The sequence below is a fragment of the Pelobates fuscus genome, chromosome 2 (genome assembly GCF_036172605.1).
Source record: "Pelobates fuscus isolate aPelFus1 chromosome 2, aPelFus1.pri, whole genome shotgun sequence".
NCBI classification, from domain to species: Eukaryota; Metazoa; Chordata; class Amphibia; order Anura; family Pelobatidae; genus Pelobates; species Pelobates fuscus.
This window is the reverse complement of record NC_086318.1, coordinates 18,174,914-18,194,082: the sequence shown is the minus strand read 5'-3', so window position 1 is coordinate 18,194,082 and position 19,169 is coordinate 18,174,914. Positions and strand designations below refer to the sequence as shown.

Here is a 19,169-nt window from a genome sequence, read left to right as displayed (position 1 = left end):
TTGGTTAGCAAATGCTTTGCCCCTCCTGCATTGAAAAAGGAATGGTCCCGGAGTGGGGTTTCAACAGCACGCTTCGGGCGCTCATCACATGCTGATATGAGAAATGCAATGTGTTTGAAATTGCAGACACTTTCCCAATGAATGACGATGGATAGGAGCAGTCCCCTGTTCAGGTTCCCTTTGATCGAGCCCAATTTTCTGGCCAATCGGTTGACAACGGAATGAAGAATGAACTTCCTGTTCACTTCTGATGATGTTTTACGTGCTTTTGATGAAGTTTCAATTGGAAAACACCGTCATAGATATGACGTCACCCTTCCTTTTAAACATGGTTTTGTGAAGGGTCTCCACCTATGTTAATCAATTTGCAGTCACCGTATTTGCGTTTGAAAGGTAACTATTTTGTGCTCCTTTTTTGCTTCTCGGTTAAAAAAACTCAAGTGTCTCAAAACGTCCCTAGGTGGGCTTGAACCACCAACCTTTCGGTTAACAGCCGAACGTGCTAACCAATTGCGCCACAGAGACTAAGCACTTGAGGCGAGAGAGCTACGTGGACTAACAAGATTTTGCTCTCACAATGTCTAAATGCTTTTTCAGAGGTTACGGCATCCTCTGCTTTCAAATGCAGCTATGGTTCTTTAAATGCACAGAGAAAGGTGTGACAGCAGCAGAGTGGCGCAGCGGAAGCGTGCTGGGCCCATAACCCAGAGGTCGATGGATCGAAACCATCCTCTGCTAAGAAATTTGTAATTCCGTTGGCAATCAAATCCCCAAACCTTAAGAGAAATTCACTTTTCCATGGGTTTTCACTGCTTTCGTTATGTTACCATCCACATCTGAGGTTTTATTGGTTTTAAGTCAATCGATGATAGCTTGCCTGTTAATTTCAAGAAAAATTGCACTTTCTGACCACTCTGTCAACATGTCTGTGTGACGTAACAGATTTCCAAACATTTCTATAGAGATCTCCTTTACGTCCTCACTTAACATGTTTAATGAATGTCTTTGGGGTTGTTATTTGTTTTCTTCTATGCAATCTGTAGCCTCCGTTTGAATGTAATGTGTTGTTGCAGAAACATTAAAGCTAATTTTACTCTTTGCTGCTGTTTTTCTTTCCTTTTTTTTCTGTTTGGTTAGCGCATGCTTTGCCCATTCCATGTTAAAAATGAATCATCCCAGAGTGGAGTTGATCACCAAACTTTCCGTGCCCATCAAACGTTGCTAAGCTTGATGCAGTGGGGCATTAAAGTCGATTGCTTGTATTTGGACTGTTAACTCCGAGTGAAATGGCACTTTCTGATCATCTGGCACGTCCGTGCGTGTCTTCAAGTTTCAAAACACTTTCCTTAAAAAATTGTCTTCCAACGCTTTTAACATGCTTGTATGATATTTCTCTATTCCGTTTGCAGCCAGCCGTCTTCAATGTTTTTGCTGTTGTTTTTGATGTTTTTGTGGGAAAGATGAGGATTTTCATATTTTTTTGCTTATTGGTTAGCAAATGCTTTGCCCCTCCTGCATTGAAAAAGGAATGGTCCCGGAGTGGGGTTTCAACAGCACGCTGCGGGCGCTCATCACATGCTGATATGAGAAATGCAATGTGTTTGAAATTGCAGACACTTTCCCAATGAATGACGATGGATAGGAGCAGTCCCCTGTTCAGGTTCCCTTTGATCGAGCCCAATTTTCTGGCCAATCGGTTGACAACGGAATGAAGAATGAACTTCCTGTTCACTTCTGATGATGTTTTACGTGCTTTTGATGAAGTTTCAATTGGAAAGCACCGTCATAGATATGACGTCACCCTTCCTTTTAAACATGGTTTTGTGAAGGGTCTCCACCTATGTTAATCAATTTGCAGTCACCGTCTTTGCGTTTGAAAGGTAACTATTTTGTGCTCCTTTTTTGCTTCTCGGTTAAAAAAACTCAAGTGTCTCAAAACGTCCCTGGGTGGGCTTGAACCACCACCCTTTCGGTTAACAGCCGAACGCGCTAACCAATTGCGCCACAGAGACTAAGCACGTGACGCGAGAGAGCTACGTGGACTAACAAGATTTTGCTCTCACAATGTCTAAATGCTTTTTCAGAGGTTACGGCATCCTCTGCTTTCAAATGCAGCTATGGTTCTTTATCTGCATGCAAATGTAGGTGGAGCCAGCTTCTCCCTTTCAAAATGCACAGAGAAAGGTGTGACAGCAGCAGAGTGGCGCAGCGGAAGCGTGCTGGGCCCATAACCCAGAGGTCGATGGATCGAAACCATCCTCTGCTAAGCAATTTGTTTTTGTTCAAATTTGTAATTCCGTTGGCAATCAAATCCCCAAACCTTAAGAGAAATTCACTTTTCCATGGGTTTTCACTGCTTTCGTTATGTTACCATCCACATCTGAGGTTTTATTGGTTTTAAGTCAATCGATGATAGCTTGCCTGTTAATTTCAAGAAAAATTGCACTTTCTGACCACTCTGTCAACATGTCTGTGTGACGTAACAGATTTCCAAACATTTCTATAGAGATCTCCTTTACGTCCTCACTTAACATGTTTAATGAATGTCTTTGGGGTTGTTATTTGTTTTCTTCTATGCAATCTGTAGCCTCCGTTTGAATGTAATGTGTTGTTGCAGAAACATTAAAGCTAATTTTACTCTTTGCTGCTGTTTTTCTTTCCTTTTTTTTCTGTTTGGTTAGCGCATGCTTTGCCCATTCCATGTTAAAAATGAATCATCCCAGAGTGGAGTTGATCACCAAACTTTCCGTGCCCATCAAACGTTGCTAAGCTTGATGCAGTGAGGCATTAAAGTCGATTGCTTGTATTTGGACTGTTAACTCCGAGTGAAATGGCACTTTCTGATCATCTGGCACGTCCGTGCGTGTCTTCAAGTTTCAAAACACTTTCCTTAAAAAATTGTCTTCCAACGCTTTTAACATGCTTGTATGATATTTCTCTATTCCGTTTGCAGCCAGCCGTCTTCAATGTTTTTGCTGTTGTTTTTGATGTTTTTGTGGGAAAGATGAGGATTTTCATATTTTTTTGCTTATTGGTTAGCAAATGCTTTGCCCCTCCTGCATTGAAAAAGGAATGGTCCCGGAGTGGGGTTTCAACAGCACGCTGCGGGCGCTCATCACATGCTGATATGAGAAATGCAATGTGTTTGAAATTGCAGACACTTTCCCAATGAATGACGATGGATAGGAGCAGTCCCCTGTTCAGGTTCCCTTTGATCGAGCCCAATTTTCTGGCCAATCGGTTGACAACGGAATGAAGAATGAACTTCCTGTTCACTTCTGATGATGTTTTACGTGCTTTTGATGAAGTTTCAATTGGAAAGCACCGTCATAGATATGACGTCACCCTTCCTTTTAAACATGGTTTTGTGAAGGGTCTCCACCTATGTTAATCAATTTGCAGTCACCGTATTTGCGTTTGAAAGGTAACTATTTTGTGCTCCTTTTTTGCTTCTCGGTTAAAAAAACTCAAGTGTCTCAAAACGTCCCTGGGTGGGCTTGAACCACCACCCTTTCGGTTAACAGCCGAACGCGCTAACCAATTGCGCCACAGAGACTAAGCACGTGAGGCGAGAGAGCTACGTGGACTAACAAGATTTTGCTCTCACAATGTCTAAATGCTTTTTCAGAGGTTACGGCATCCTCTGCTTTCAAATGCAGCTATGGTTCTTTATCTGCATGCAAATGTAGGTGGAGCCAGCTTCTCCCTTTCAAAATGCACAGAGAAAGGTGTGACAGCAGCAGAGTGGCGCAGCGGAAGCGTGCTGGGCCCATAACCCAGAGGTCGATGGATCGAAACCATCCTCTGCTAAGCAATTTGTTTTTGTTCAAATTTGTAATTCCGTTGGCAATCAAATCCCCAAACCTTAAGAGAAATTCACTTTTCCATGGGTTTTCACTGCTTTCGTTATGTTACCATCCACATCTGAGGTTTTATTGGTTTTAAGTCAATCGATGATAGCTTGCCTGTTAATTTCAAGAAAAATTGCACTTTCTGACCACTCTGTCAACATGTCTGTGTGACGTAACAGATTTCCAAACATTTCTATAGAGATCTCCTTTACGTCCTCACTTAACATGTTTAATGAATGTCTTTGGGGTTGTTATTTGTTTTCTTCTATGCAATCTGTAGCCTCCGTTTGAATGTAATGTGTTGTTGCAGAAACATTAAAGCTAATTTTACTCTTTGCTGCTGTTTTTCTTTCCTTTTTTTTCTGTTTGGTTAGCGCATGCTTTGCCCATTCCATGTTAAAAATGAATCATCCCAGAGTGGAGTTGATCACCAAACTTTCCGTGCCCATCAAACGTTGCTAAGCTTGATGCAGTGAGGCATTAAAGTCGATTGCTTGTATTTGGACTGTTAACTCCGAGTGAAATGGCACTTTCTGATCATCTGGCACGTCCGTGCGTGTCTTCAAGTTTCAAAACACTTTCCTTAAAAAATTGTCTTCCAACGCTTTTAACATGCTTGTATGATATTTCTCTATTCCGTTTGCAGCCAGCCGTCTTCAATGTTTTTGCTGTTGTTTTTGATGTTTTTGTGGGAAAGATGAGGATTTTCATATTTTTTTGCTTATTGGTTAGCAAATGCTTTGCCCCTCCTGCATTGAAAAAGGAATGGTCCCGGAGTGGGGTTTCAACAGCACGCTGCGGGCGCTCATCACATGCTGATATGAGAAATGCAATGTGTTTGAAATTGCAGACACTTTCCCAATGAATGACGATGGATAGGAGCAGTCCCCTGTTCAGGTTCCCTTTGATCGAGCCCAATTTTCTGGCCAATCGGTTGACAACGGAATGAAGAATGAACTTCCTGTTCACTTCTGATGATGTTTTACGTGCTTTTGATGAAGTTTCAATTGGAAAGCACCGTCATAGATATGACGTCACCCTTCCTTTTAAACATGGTTTTGTGAAGGGTCTCCACCTATGATAATCAATTTGCAGTCACCGTATTTGCGTTTGAAAGGTAACTATTTTGTGCTCCTTTTTTGCTTCTCGGTTAAAAAAACTCAAGTGTCTCAAAACGTCCCTGGGTGGGCTTGAACCACCAACCTTTCGGTTAACAGCCGAACGCGCTAACCAATTGCGCCACAGAGACTAAGCACGTGAGGCGAGAGAGCTACGTGGACTAACAAGATTTTGCTCTCACAATGTCTAAATGCTTTTTCAGAGGTTACGGCATCCTCTGCTTTCAAATGCAGCTATGGTTCTTAATCTGCATGCAAATGTAGGTGGAGCCAGCTTCTCCCTTTCAAAATGCACAGAGAAAGGTGTGACAGCAGCAGAGTGGCGCAGCGGAAGCGTGCTGGGCCCATAACCCAGAGGTCGATGGATCGAAACCATCCTCTGCTAAGCAATTTGTTTTTGTTCAAATTTGTAATTCCGTTGGCAATCAAATCCCCAAACCTTAAGAGAAATTCACTTTTCCATGGGTTTTCACTGCTTTCGTTATGTTACCATCCACATCTGAGGTTTTATTGGTTTTAAGTCAATCGATGATAGCTTGCCTGTTAATTTCAAGAAAAATTGCACTTTCTGACCACTCTGTCAACATGTCTGTGTGACGTAACAGATTTCCAAACATTTCTATAGAGATCTCCTTTACGTCCTCACTTAACATGTTTAATGAATGTCTTTGGGGTTGTTATTTGTTTTCTTCTATACAATCTGTAGCCTCCGTTTGAATGTAATGTGTTGTTGCAGAAACATTAAAGCTAATTTTACTCTTTGCTGCTGTTTTTCTTTCCTTTTTTTTCTGTTTGGTTAGCGCATGCTTTGCCCATTCCATGTTAAAAATGAATCATCCCAGAGTGGAGTTGATCACCAAACTTTCCGTGCCCATCAAACGTTGCTAAGCTTGATGCAGTGAGGCATTAAAGTCGATTGCTTGTATTTGGACTGTTAACTCCGAGTGAAATGGCACTTTCTGATCATCTGGCACGTCCGTGCGTGTCTTCAAGTTTCAAAACACTTTCCTTAAAAAATTGTCTTCCAACGCTTTTAACATGCTTGTATGATATTTCTCTATTCCGTTTGCAGCCAGCCGTCTTCAATGTTTTTGCTGTTGTTTTTGATGTTTTTGTGGGAAAGATGAGGATTTTCATATTTTTTTGCTTATTGGTTAGCAAATGCTTTGCCCCTCCTGCATTGAAAAAGGAATGGTCCCGGAGTGGGGTTTCAACAGCACGCTTCGGGCGCTCATCACATGCTGATATGAGAAATGCAATGTGTTTGAAATTGCAGACACTTTCCCAATGAATGACGATGGATAGGATCAGTCCCCTGTTCAGGTTCCCTTTGATTGAGCCCAATTTTCTGGCCAATCGGTTGACAACGGAATGAAGAATGAACTTCCTGTTCACTTCTGATGATGTTTTACGTGCTTTTGATGAAGTTTCAATTGGAAAGCACCATCATAGATATGACGTCACCCTTCCTTTTAAACATGGTTTTGTGAAGGGTCTCCACCTATGTTAATCAATTTGCAGTCACCGTATTTGCGTTTGAAAGGTAACTATTTTGTGCTCCTTTTTTGCTTCTCGGTTAAAAAAACTCAAGTGTCTCAAAACGTCCCTGGGTGGGCTTGAACCACCAACCTTTCGGTTAACAGCCGAACGCGCTAACCAATTGCGCCACAGAGACTAAGCACGTGAGGCGAAATTCACTTTTCCATGGGTTTTCACTGCTTTCGTTATGTTACCATCCACATCTGAGGTTTTATTGGTTTTAAGTCAATCGATGATAGCTTGCCTGTTAATTTCAAGAAAAATTGCACTTTCTGACCACTCTGTCAACATGTCTGTGTGACGTAACAGATTTCCAAACATTTCTATAGAGATCTCCTTTACGTCCTCACTTAACATGTTTAATGAATGTCTTTGGGGTTGTTATTTGTTTTCTTCTATACAATCTGTAGCCTCCGTTTGAATGTAATGTGTTGTTGCAGAAACATTAAAGCTAATTTTACTCTTTGCTGCTGTTTTTCTTTCCTTTTTTTTCTGTTTGGTTAGCGCATGCTTTGCCCATTCCATGTTAAAAATGAATCATCCCAGAGTGGAGTTGATCACCAAACTTTCCGTGCCCATCAAACGTTGCTAAGCTTGATGCAGTGAGGCATTAAAGTCGATTGCTTGTATTTGGACTGTTAACTCCGAGTGAAATGGCACTTTCTGATCATCTGGCACGTCCGTGCGTGTCTTCAAGTTTCAAAACACTTTCCTTAAAAAATTGTCTTCCAACGCTTTTAACATGCTTGTATGATATTTCTCTATTCTGTTTGCAGCCAGCCGTCTTCAATGTTTTTGCTGTTGTTTTTGATGTTTTTGTGGGAAAGATGAGGATTTTCATATTTTTTTGCTTATTGGTTAGCAAATGCTTTGCCCCTCCTGCATTGAAAAAGGAATGGTCCCGGAGTGGGGTTTCAACAGCACGCTTCGGGCGCTCATCACATGCTGATATGAGAAATGCAATGTGTTTGAAATTGCAGACACTTTCCCAATGAATGACGATGGATAGGAGCACTCCCCTGTTCAGTTTCCCTTTGATCGAGCCCAATTTTCTGGCCAATCGGTTGACAACGGAATGAAGAATGAACTTCCTGTTCACTTCTGATGATGTTTTACGTGCTTTTGATGAAGTTTCAATTGGAAAGCACCGTCATAGATATGACGTCACCCTTCCTTTTAAACATGGTTTTGTGAAGGGTCTCCACCTATGTTAATCAATTTGCAGTCACCGTATTTGCGTTTGAAAGGTAACTATTTTGTGCTCCTTTTTTGCTTCTCGGTTAAAAAAACTCAAGTGTCTCAAAACGTCCCTGGGTGGGCTTGAACCATCAACCTTTCGGTTAACAGCCGAACGCGCTAACCAATTGCGCCACAGAGACTAAGCACGTGAGGCGAAATTCACTTTTCCATGGGTTTTCACTGCTTTCGTTATGTTACCATCCACATCTGAGGTTTTATTGGTTTTAAGTCAATCGATGATAGCTTGCCTGTTAATTTCAAGAAAAATTGCACTTTCTGACCACTCTGTCAACATGTCTGTGTGACGTAACAGATTTCCAAACATTTCTATAGAGATCTCCTTTACGTCCTCACTTAACATGTTTAATGAATGTCTTTGGGGTTGTTATTTGTTTTCTTCTATACAATCTGTAGCCTCCGTTTGAATGTAATGTGTTGTTGCAGAAACATTAAAGCTAATTTTACTCTTTGCTGCTGTTTTTCTTTCCTTTTTTTTCTGTTTGGTTAGCGCATGCTTTGCCCATTCCATGTTAAAAATGAATCATCCCAGAGTGGAGTTGATCACCAAACTTTCCGTGCCCATCAAACGTTGCTAAGCTTGATGCAGTGAGGCATTAAAGTCGATTGCTTGTATTTGGACTGTTAACTCCGAGTGAAATGGCACTTTCTGATCATCTGGCACGTCCGTGCGTGTCTTCAAGTTTCAAAACACTTTCCTTAAAAAATTGTCTTCCAACGCTTTTAACATGCTTGTATGATATTTCTCTATTCTGTTTGCAGCCAGCCGTCTTCAATGTTTTTGCTGTTGTTTTTGATGTTTTTGTGGGAAAGATGAGGATTTTCATATTTTTTTGCTTATTGGTTAGCAAATGCTTTGCCCCTCCTGCATTGAAAAAGGAATGGTCCCGGAGTGGGGTTTCAACAGCACGCTTCGGGCGCTCATCACATGCTGATATGAGAAATGCAATGTGTTTGAAATTGCAGACACTTTCCCAATGAATGACGATGGATAGGAGCACTCCCCTGTTCAGTTTCCCTTTGATCGAGCCCAATTTTCTGGCCAATCGGTTGACAACGGAATGAAGAATGAACTTCCTGTTCACTTCTGATGATGTTTTACGTGCTTTTGATGAAGTTTCAATTGGAAAGCACCGTCATAGATATGACGTCACCCTTCCTTTTAAACATGGTTTTGTGAAGGGTCTCCACCTATGTTAATCAATTTGCAGTCACCGTATTTGCGTTTGAAAGGTAACTATTTTGTGCTCCTTTTTTGCTTCTCGGTTAAAAAAACTCAAGTGTCTCAAAACGTCCCTGGGTGGGCTTGAACCATCAACCTTTCGGTTAACAGCCGAACGCGCTAACCAATTGCGCCACAGAGACTAAGCACGTGAGGCGAGAGAGCTACGTGGACTAACAAGATTTTGCTCTCACAATGTCTAAATGCTTTTTCAGAGGTTACGGCATCCTCTGCTTTCAAATGCAGCTATGGTTCTTTATCTGCATGCAAATGTAGGTGGAGCCAGCTTCTCCCTTTCAAAATGCACAGAGAAAGGTGTGACAGCAGCAGAGTGGCGCAGCGGAAGCGTGCTGGGCCCATAACCCAGAGGTCGATGGATCGAAACCATCCTCTGCTAAGCAATTTGTTTTTGTTCAAATTTGTAATTCCGTTGGCAATCAAATCCCCGAACTTTAAGAGAAATTCACTTTTCCATGGGTTTTCACTGCTTTCGTTATGTTACCATCCACATCTGAGGTTTTATTGGTTTTAAGTCAATCGATGATAGCTTGCCTGTTAATTTCAAGAAAAATTGCACTTTCTGACCACTCTGTCAACATGTCTGTGTGACGTAACAGATTTCCAAACATTTCTATAGAGATCTCCTTTACGTCCTCACTTAACATGTTTAATGAATGTCTTTGGGGTTGTTATTTGTTTTCTTCTATGCAATCTGTAGCCTCCGTTTGAATGTAATGTGTTGTTGCAGAAACATTAAAGCTAATTTTACTCTTTGCTGCTGTTTTTCTTTCCTTTTTTTTCTGTTTGGTTAGCGCATGCTTTGCCCATTCCATGTTAAAAATGAATCATCCCAGAGTGGAGTTGATCACCAAACTTTCCGTGCCCATCAAACGTTGCTAAGCTTGATGCAGTGAGGCATTAAAGTCGATTGCTTGTATTTGGACTGTTAACTCCGAGTGAAATGGCACTTTCTGATCATCTGGCACGTCCGTGCGTGTCTTCAAGTTTCAAAACACTTTCCTTAAAAAATTGTCTTCCAACGCTTTTAACATGCTTGTATGATATTTCTCTATTCCGTTTGCAGCCAGCCGTCTTCAATGTTTTTGCTGTTGTTTTTGATGTTTTTGTGGGAAAGATGAGGATTTTCATATTTTTTTGCTTATTGGTTAGCAAATGCTTTGCCCCTCCTGCATTGAAAAAGGAATGGTCCCGGAGTGGGGTTTCAACAGCACGCTGCGGGCGCTCATCACATGCTGATATGAGAAATGCAATGTGTTTGAAATTGCAGACACTTTCCCAATGAATGACGATGGATAGGAGCAGTCCCCTGTTCAGGTTCCCTTTGATCGAGCCCAATTTTCTGGCCAATCGGTTGACAACGGAATGAAGAATGAACTTCCTGTTCACTTCTGATGATGTTTTACGTGCTTTTGATGAAGTTTCAATTGGAAAGCACCGTCATAGATATGACGTCACCCTTCCTTTTAAACATGGTTTTGTGAAGGGTCTCCACCTATGTTAATCAATTTGCAGTCACCGTATTTGCGTTTGAAAGGTAACTATTTTGTGCTCCTTTTTTGCTTCTCGGTTAAAAAAACTCAAGTGTCTTAAAACGTCCCTGGGTGGGCTTGAACCACCAACCTTTCGGTTAACAGCCGAACGCGCTAACCAATTGCGCCACAGAGACTAAGCACGTGAGGCGAGAGAGCTACGTGGACTAACAAGATTTTGCTCTCACAATGTCTAAATGCTTTTTCAGAGGTTACGGCATCCTCTGCTTTCAAATGCAGCTATGGTTCTTTATCTGCATGCAAATGTAGGTGGAGCCAGCTTCTCCCTTTCAAAATGCACAGAGAAAGGTGTGACAGCAGCAGAGTGGCGCAGCGGAAGCGTGCTGGGCCCATAACCCAGAGGTCGATGGATCGAAACCATCCTCTGCTAAGCAATTTGTTTTTGTTCAAATTTGTAATTCCGTTGGCAATCAAATCCCCAAACCTTAAGAGAAATTCACTTTTCCATGGGTTTTCACTGCTTTCGTTATGTTACCATCCACATCTGAGGTTTTATTGGTTTTAAGTCAATCGATGATAGCTTGCCTGTTAATTTCAAGAAAAATTGCACTTTCTGACCACTCTGTCAACATGTCTGTGTGACGTAACAGATTTCCAAACATTTCTATAGAGATCTCCTTTACGTCCTCACTTAACATGTTTAATGAATGTCTTTGGGGTTGTTATTTGTTTTCTTCTATACAATCTGTAGCCTCCGTTTGAATGTAATGTGTTGTTGCAGAAACATTAAAGCTAATTTTACTCTTTGCTGCTGTTTTTCTTTCCTTTTTTTTCTGTTTGGTTAGCGCATGCTTTGCCCATTCCATGTTAAAAATGAATCATCCCAGAGTGGAGTTGATCACCAAACTTTCCGTGCCCATCAAACGTTGCTAAGCTTGATGCAGTGAGGCATTAAAGTCGATTGCTTGTATTTGGACTGTTAACTCCGAGTGAAATGGCACTTTCTGATCATCTGGCACGTCCGTGCGTGTCTTCAAGTTTCAAAACACTTTCCTTAAAAAATTGTCTTCCAACGCTTTTAACATGCTTGTATGATATTTCTCTATTCCGTTTGCAGCCAGCCGTCTTCAATGTTTTTGCTGTTGTTTTTGATGTTTTTGTGGGAAAGATGAGGATTTTCATATTTTTTTGCTTATTGGTTAGCAAATGCTTTGCCCCTCGTGCATTGAAAAAGGAATGGTCCCGGAGTGGGGTTTCAACAGCACGCTTCGGGCGCTCATCACATGCTGATATGAGAAATGCAATGTGTTTGAAATTGCAGACACTTTCCCAATGAATGACGATGGATAGGATCAGTCCCCTGTTCAGGTTCCCTTTGATTGAGCCCAATTTTCTGGCCAATCGGTTGACAACGGAATGAAGAATGAACTTCCTGTTCACTTCTGATGATGTTTTACGTGCTTTTGATGAAGTTTCAATTGGAAAGCACCGTCATAGATATGACGTCACCCTTCCTTTTAAACATGGTTTTGTGAAGGGTCTCCACCTATGTTAATCAATTTGCAGTCACCGTATTTGCGTTTGAAAGGTAACTATTTTGTGCTCCTTTTTTGCTTCTCGGTTAAAAAAACTCAAGTGTCTCAAAACATCCCTGGGTGGGCTTGAACCACCAACCTTTCGGTTAACAGCCGAACGCGCTAACCAATTGCGCCACAGAGACTAAGCACGTGAGGCGAAATTCACTTTTCCATGGGTTTTCACTGCTTTCGTTATGTTACCATCCACATCTGAGGTTTTATTGGTTTTAAGTCAATCGATGATAGCTTGCCTGTTAATTTCAAGAAAAATTGCACTTTCTGACCACTCTGTCAACATGTCTGTGTGACGTAACAGATTTCCAAACATTTCTATAGAGATCTCCTTTACGTCCTCACTTAACATGTTTAATGAATGTCTTTGGGGTTGTTATTTGTTTTCTTCTATACAATCTGTAGCCTCCGTTTGAATGTAATGTGTTGTTGCAGAAACATTAAAGCTAATTTTACTCTTTGCTGCTGTTTTTCTTTCCTTTTTTTTCTGTTTGGTTAGCGCATGCTTTGCCCATTCCATGTTAAAAATGAATCATCCCAGAGTGGAGTTGATCACCAAACTTTCCGTGCCCATCAAACGTTGCTAAGCTTGATGCAGTGAGGCATTAAAGTCGATTGCTTGTATTTGGACTGTTAACTCCGAGTGAAATGGCACTTTCTGATCATCTGGCACGTCCGTGCGTGTCTTCAAGTTTCAAAACACTTTCCTTAAAAAATTGTCTTCCAACGCTTTTAACATGCTTGTATGATATTTCTCTATTCTGTTTGCAGCCAGCCGTCTTCAATGTTTTTGCTGTTGTTTTTGATGTTTTTGTGGGAAAGATGAGGATTTTCATATTTTTTTGCTTATTGGTTAGCAAATGCTTTGCCCCTCCTGCATTGAAAAAGGAATGGTCCCGGAGTGGGGTTTCAACAGCACGCTTCGGGCGCTCATCACATGCTGATATGAGAAATGCAATGTGTTTGAAATTGCAGACACTTTCCCAATGAATGACGATGGATAGGAGCACTCCCCTGTTCAGTTTCCCTTTGATCGAGCCCAATTTTCTGGCCAATCGGTTGACAACGGAATGAAGAATGAACTTCCTGTTCACTTCTGATGATGTTTTACGTGCTTTTGATGAAGTTTCAATTGGAAAGCACCGTCATAGATATGACGTCACCCTTCCTTTTAAACATGGTTTTGTGAAGGGTCTCCACCTATGTTAATCAATTTGCAGTCACCGTATTTGCGTTTGAAAGGTAACTATTTTGTGCTCCTTTTTTGCTTCTCGGTTAAAAAAACTCAAGTGTCTTAAAACGTCCCTGGGTGGGCTTGAACCACCAACCTTTCGGTTAACAGCCGAACGCGCTAACCAATTGCGCCACAGAGACTAAGCACGTGAGGCGAGAGAGCTACGTGGACTAACAAGATTTTGCTCTCACAATGTCTAAATGCTTTTTCAGAGGTTACGGCATCCTCTGCTTTCAAATGCAGCTATGGTTCTTTATCTGCATGCAAATGTAGGTGGAGCCAGCTTCTCCCTTTCAAAATGCACAGAGAAAGGTGTGACAGCAGCAGAGTGGCGCAGCGGAAGCGTGCTGGGCCCATAACCCAGAGGTCGATGGATCAAAACCATCCTCTGCTAAGCAATTTGTTTTTGTTCAAATTTGTAATTCCGCTGGCAATCAAATCCCCAAACCTTAAGAGAAATTCACTTTTCCATGGGTTTTCACTGCTTTCGTTATGTTACCATCCACATCTGAGGTTTTATTGGTTTTAAGTCAATCGATGATAGCTTGCCTGTTAATTTCAAGAAAAATTGCACTTTCTGACCACTCTGTCAACATGTCTGTGTGACGTAACAGATTTCCAAACATTTCTATAGAGATCTCCTTTACGTCCTCACTTAACATGTTTAATGAATGTCTTTGGGGTTGTTATTTGTTTTCTTCTATGCAATCTGTAGCCTCCGTTTGAATGTAATGTGTTGTTGCAGAAACATTAAAGCTAATTTTACTCTTTGCTGCTGTTTTTCTTTCCTTTTTTTTCTGTTTGGTTAGCGCATGCTTTGCCCATTCCATGTTAAAAATGAATCATCCCAGAGTGGAGTTGATCACCAAACTTTCCGTGCCCATCAAACGTTGCTAAGCTTGATGCAGTGAGGCATTAAAGTCGATTGCTTGTATTTGGACTGTTAACTCCGAGTGAAATGGCACTTTCTGATCATCTGGCACGTCCGTGCGTGTCTTCAAGTTTCAAAACACTTTCCTTAAAAAATTGTCTTCCAACGCTTTTAACATGCTTGTATGATATTTCTCTATTCCGTTTGCAGCCAGCCGTCTTCAATGTTTTTGCTGTTGTTTTTGATGTTTTTGTGGGAAAGATGAGGATTTTCATATTTTTTTGCTTATTGGTTAGCAAATGCTTTGCCCCTCCTGCATTGAAAAAGGAATGGTCCCGGAGTGGGGTTTCAACAGCACGCTGCGGGCGCTCATCACATGCTGATATGAGAAATGCAATGTGTTTGAAATTGCAGACACTTTCCCAATGAATGACGATGGATAGGAGCAGTCCCCTGTTCAGGTTCCCTTTGATCGAGCCCAATTTTCTGGCCAATCGGTTGACAACGGAATGAAGAATGAACTTCCTGTTCACTTCTGATGATGTTTTACGTGCTTTTGATGAAGTTTCAATTGGAAAGCACCGTCATAGATATGACGTCACCCTTCCTTTTAAACATGGTTTTGTGAAGGGTCTCCACCTATGTTAATCAATTTGCAGTCACCGTATTTGCGTTTGAAAGGTAACTATTTTGTGCTCCTTTTTTGCTTCTCGGTTAAAAAAACTCAAGTGTCTTAAAACGTCCCTGGGTGGGCTTGAACCACCAACCTTTCGGTTAACAGCCGAACGCGCTAACCAATTGCGCCACAGAGACTAAGCACGTGAGGCGAGAGAGCTACGTGGACTAACAAGATTTTGCTCTCACAATGTCTAAATGCTTTTTCAGAGGTTACGGCATCCTCTGCTTTCAAATGCAGCTATGGTTCTTTATCTGCATGCAAATGTAGGTGGAGCCAGCTTCTCCCTTTCAAAATGCACAGAGAAAGGTGTGACAGCAGCAGAGTGGCGCAGAGGAAGCGTGCTGGGCCCATAACCCAGAGGTCGATGGATCAAAACCATCCTCTGCTAAGCAATTTGTTTTTGTTCAAATTTGTAATTCCGCTGGCAATCAAATCCCCAAACCTTAAGAGAAATTCACTTTTCCATGGGTTTTCACTGCTTTCGTTATGTTACCATCCACATCTGAGGTTTTATTGGTTTTAAGTCAATCGATGATAGCTTGCCTGTTAATTTCAAGAAAAATTGCACTTTCTGACCACTCTGTCAACATGTCTGTGTGACGTAACAGATTTCCAAACATTTCTATAGAGATCTCCTTTACGTCCTCACTTAACATGTTTAATGAATGTCTTTGGGGTTGTTATTTGTTTTCTTCTATGCAATCTGTAGCCTCCGTTTGAATGTAATGTGTTGTTGCAGAAACATTAAAGCTAATTTTACTCTTTGCTGCTGTTTTTCTTTCCTTTTTTTTCTGTTTGGTTAGCGCATGCTTTGCCCATTCCATGTTAAAAATGAATCATCCCAGAGTGGAGTTGATCACCAAACTTTCCGTGCCCATCAAACGTTGCTAAGCTTGATGCAGTGAGGCATTAAAGTCGATTGCTTGTATTTGGACTGTTAACTCCGAGTGAAATGGCACTTTCTGATCATCTGGCACGTCCGTGCGTGTCTTCAAGTTTCAAAACACTTTCCTTAAAAAATTGTCTTCCAACGCTTTTAACATGCTTGTATGATATTTCTCTATTCCGTTTGCAGCCAGCCGTCTTCAATGTTTTTGCTGTTGTTTTTGATGTTTTTGTGGGAAAGATGAGGATTTTCATATTTTTTTGCTTATTGGTTAGCAAATGCTTTGCCCCTCCTGCATTGAAAAAGGAATGGTCCCGGAGTGGGGTTTCAACAGCACGCTTCGGGCGCTCATCACATGCTGATATGAGAAATGCAATGTGTTTGAAATTGCAGACACCTTCCCAATGAATGACGATGGATAGGAGCAGTCCCCTGTTCAGGTTCCCTTTGATCGAGCCCAATTTTCTGGCCAATCGGTTGACAACGGAATGAAGAATGAACTTCCTGTTCACTTCTGATGATGTTTTACGTGCTTTTGATGAAGTTTCAATTGGAAAGCACCGTCATAGATATGACGTCACCCTTCCTTTTAAACATGGTTTTGTGAAGGGTCTCCACCTATGTTAATCAATTTGCAGTCACCGTATTTGCGTTTGAAAGGTAACTATTTTGTGCTCCTTTTTTGCTTCTCGGTTAAAAAAACTCAAGTGTCTTAAAACGTCCCTGGGTGGGCTTGAACCACCAACCTTTCGGTTAACAGCCGAACGCGCTAACCAATTGCGCCACAGAGACTAAGCACGTGAGGCGAGAGAGCTACGTGGACTAACAAGATTTTGCTCTCACAATGTCTAAATGCTTTTTCAGAGGTTACGGCATCCTCTGCTTTCAAATGCAGCTATGGTTCTTTATCTGCATGCAAATGTAGGTGGAGCCAGCTTCTCCCTTTCAAAATGCACAGAGAAAGGTGTGACAGCAGCAGAGTGGCGCAGCGGAAGCGTGCTGGGCCCATAACCCAGAGGTCGATGGATCAAAACCATCCTCTGCTAAGCAATTTGTTTTTGTTCAAATTTGTAATTCCGCTGGCAATCAAATCCCCAAACCTTAAGAGAAATTCACTTTTCCATGGGTTTTCACTGCTTTCGTTATGTTACCATCCACATCTGAGGTTTTATTGGTTTTAAGTCAATCGATGATAGCTTGCCTGTTAATTTCAAGAAAAATTGCACTTTCTGACCACTCTGTCAACATGTCTGTGTGACGTAACAGATTTCCAAACATTTCTATAGAGATCTCCTTTACGTCCTCACTTAACATGTTTAATGAATGTCTTTGGGGTTGTTATTTGTTTTCTTCTATACAATCTGTAGCCTCCGTTTGAATGTAATGTGTTGTTGCAGAAACATTAAAGCTAATTTTACTCTTTGCTGCTGTTTTTCTTTCCTTTTTTTTCTGTTTGGTTAGCGCATGCTTTGCCCATTCCATGTTAAAAATGAATCATCCCAGAGTGGAGTTGATCACCAAACTTTCCGTGCCCATCAAACGTTGCTAAGCTTGATGCAGTGAGGCATTAAAGTCGATTGCTTGTATTTGGACTGTTAACTCCGAGTGAAATGGCACTTTCTGATCATCTGGCACGTCCGTGCGTGTCTTCAAGTTTCAAAAGACTTTCCTTAAAAAATTGTCTTCCAACGCTTTTAACATGCTTGTATGATATTTCTCTATTCCGTTTGCAGCCAGCCGTCTTCAATGTTTTTGCTGTTGTTTTTGATGTTTTTGTGGGAAAGATGAGGATTTTCATATTTTTTTGCTTATTGGTTAGCAAATGCTTTGCCCCTCCTGCATTGAAAAAGGAATGGTCCCGGAGTGGGGTTTCAACAGCACGCTTCGGGCACTCATCACATGCTGATATGAGAAATGCAATGTGTTTGAAATTGCAGACACTTTCCCAATGAATGACGATGGATAGGAGCAGTCCCCTGTTCAGGTTCCCTTTGATCGAGCCCAAATTTTCTGGCCAATCGGTTGACAACGGAATGAAGAATGAACTTCCTGTTCACTTCTGATGATGTTTTACGTGCTTTTGATGAAGCTTCAATTGGAAAGCAACGTCATAGATATGACGTGAACCTTCCTTTTAAACATGGTTTTGTGAAGGGTCTCCACCTATGTTAATCAATTTGCAGTCACCGTATTTGCGTTTGAAAGGTAACTATTTTGTGCTCCTTTTTTGCTTCTCGGTTAAAAAAACTCAAGTGTCTCAAATCATCCCTGGGTGGGCTTGAACCACCAACCTTTCGGTTAACAGCCGAACGCGCTAACCAATTGCGCCACAGAGACTAAGCACGTGAGGCGAGAGAGCTACGTGGACTAACAAGATTTTGCTCTCACAATGTCTAAATGCTTTTTCAGAGGTTACGGCATCCTCTGCTTTCAAATGCAGCTATGGTTCTTTATCTGCATGCAAATGTAGGTGGAGCCAGCTTCTCCCTTTCAAAACGCACAGAGAAAGGTGTGACAGCAGCAGAGTGGCGCAGCGGAAGCGTGCTGGGCCCATAACCTAGAGGTCGATGGATTGAAACCATCCTCTGCTAAGCAGTTTGTTTTTGTTCAAATTTGTAATTCCGTTGGCAATCAAATCCCCAAACCTTAAGAGAAATTCACTTTTCCATGGGTTTTCACTGCTTTCGTTATGTTACCATCCACATCTGAGGTTTTATTGGTTTTAAGTCAATCGATGATAGCTTGCCTGTTAATTTCAAGAAAAATTGCACTTTCTGACCACTCTGTCAACATGTCTGTGTGACGTAACAGATTTCCAAACATTTCTATAGAGATCTCCTTTACGTCCTCACTTAACATGTTTAATGAATGTCTTTGGGGTTGTTATTTGTTTTCTTCTATACAATCTGTAGCCTCCGTTTGAATGTAATGTGTTGTTGCAGAAACATTAAAGCTAATTTTACTCTTTGCTGCTGTTTTTCTTTCCTTTTTTTTCTGTTTGGTTAGCGCATGCTTTGCCCATTCCATGTTAAAAATGAATCATCCCAGAGTGGAGTTGATCACCAAACTTTCCGTGCCCATCAAACGTTGCTAAGCTTGATGCAGTGAGGCATTAAAGTCGATTGCTTGTATTTGGACTGTTAACTCCGAGTGAAATGGCACTTTCTGATCATCTGGCACGTCCGTGCGTGTCTTCAAGTTTCAAAACACTTTCCTTAAAAAATTGTCTTCCAACGCTTTTAACATGCTTGTATGATATTTCTCTATTCCGTTTGCAGCCAGCCGTCTTCAATGTTTTTGCTGTTGTTTTTGATGTTTTTGTGGGAAAGATGAGGATTTTCATATTTTTTTGCTTATTGGTTAGCAAATGCTTTGCCCCTCCTGCATTGAAAAAGGAATGGTCCCGGAGTGG

General features: G+C 41.4%; 8 non-coding genes across 8 annotated transcripts; all 8 read right to left on the bottom strand.

The window, feature by feature from the left end:
- Nucleotides 1-1,938: 1,938 nt before the first annotated feature.
- TRNAN-GUU (transfer RNA asparagine (anticodon GUU)) lies at nucleotides 1,939-2,012 on the bottom strand. Its single transcript has one exon. It is a non-coding gene; the product is annotated as a tRNA-Asn (tRNA).
- A 1,470-nt stretch (nucleotides 2,013-3,482) lies between these two features.
- Nucleotides 3,483-3,556, bottom strand: TRNAN-GUU (transfer RNA asparagine (anticodon GUU)). Its single transcript has one exon. It is a non-coding gene; the product is annotated as a tRNA-Asn (tRNA).
- Nucleotides 3,557-5,026: 1,470 nt separating this feature from the next.
- Nucleotides 5,027-5,100, bottom strand: TRNAN-GUU (transfer RNA asparagine (anticodon GUU)). The gene has a single exon. It is a non-coding gene; the product is annotated as a tRNA-Asn (tRNA).
- Nucleotides 5,101-6,570: 1,470 nt separating this feature from the next.
- TRNAN-GUU (transfer RNA asparagine (anticodon GUU)) lies at nucleotides 6,571-6,644 on the bottom strand. The gene has a single exon. It is a non-coding gene; the product is annotated as a tRNA-Asn (tRNA).
- Nucleotides 6,645-10,600: 3,956 nt separating this feature from the next.
- TRNAN-GUU (transfer RNA asparagine (anticodon GUU)) lies at nucleotides 10,601-10,674 on the bottom strand. Its single transcript has one exon. It is a non-coding gene; the product is annotated as a tRNA-Asn (tRNA).
- Nucleotides 10,675-13,387: 2,713 nt separating this feature from the next.
- On the bottom strand, nucleotides 13,388-13,461 carry TRNAN-GUU (transfer RNA asparagine (anticodon GUU)). The gene has a single exon. It is a non-coding gene; the product is annotated as a tRNA-Asn (tRNA).
- A 1,470-nt stretch (nucleotides 13,462-14,931) lies between these two features.
- TRNAN-GUU (transfer RNA asparagine (anticodon GUU)) lies at nucleotides 14,932-15,005 on the bottom strand. Its single transcript has one exon. It is a non-coding gene; the product is annotated as a tRNA-Asn (tRNA).
- Nucleotides 15,006-16,475: 1,470 nt separating this feature from the next.
- Nucleotides 16,476-16,549, bottom strand: TRNAN-GUU (transfer RNA asparagine (anticodon GUU)). The gene has a single exon. It is a non-coding gene; the product is annotated as a tRNA-Asn (tRNA).
- Nucleotides 16,550-19,169: the final 2,620 nt, after the last annotated feature.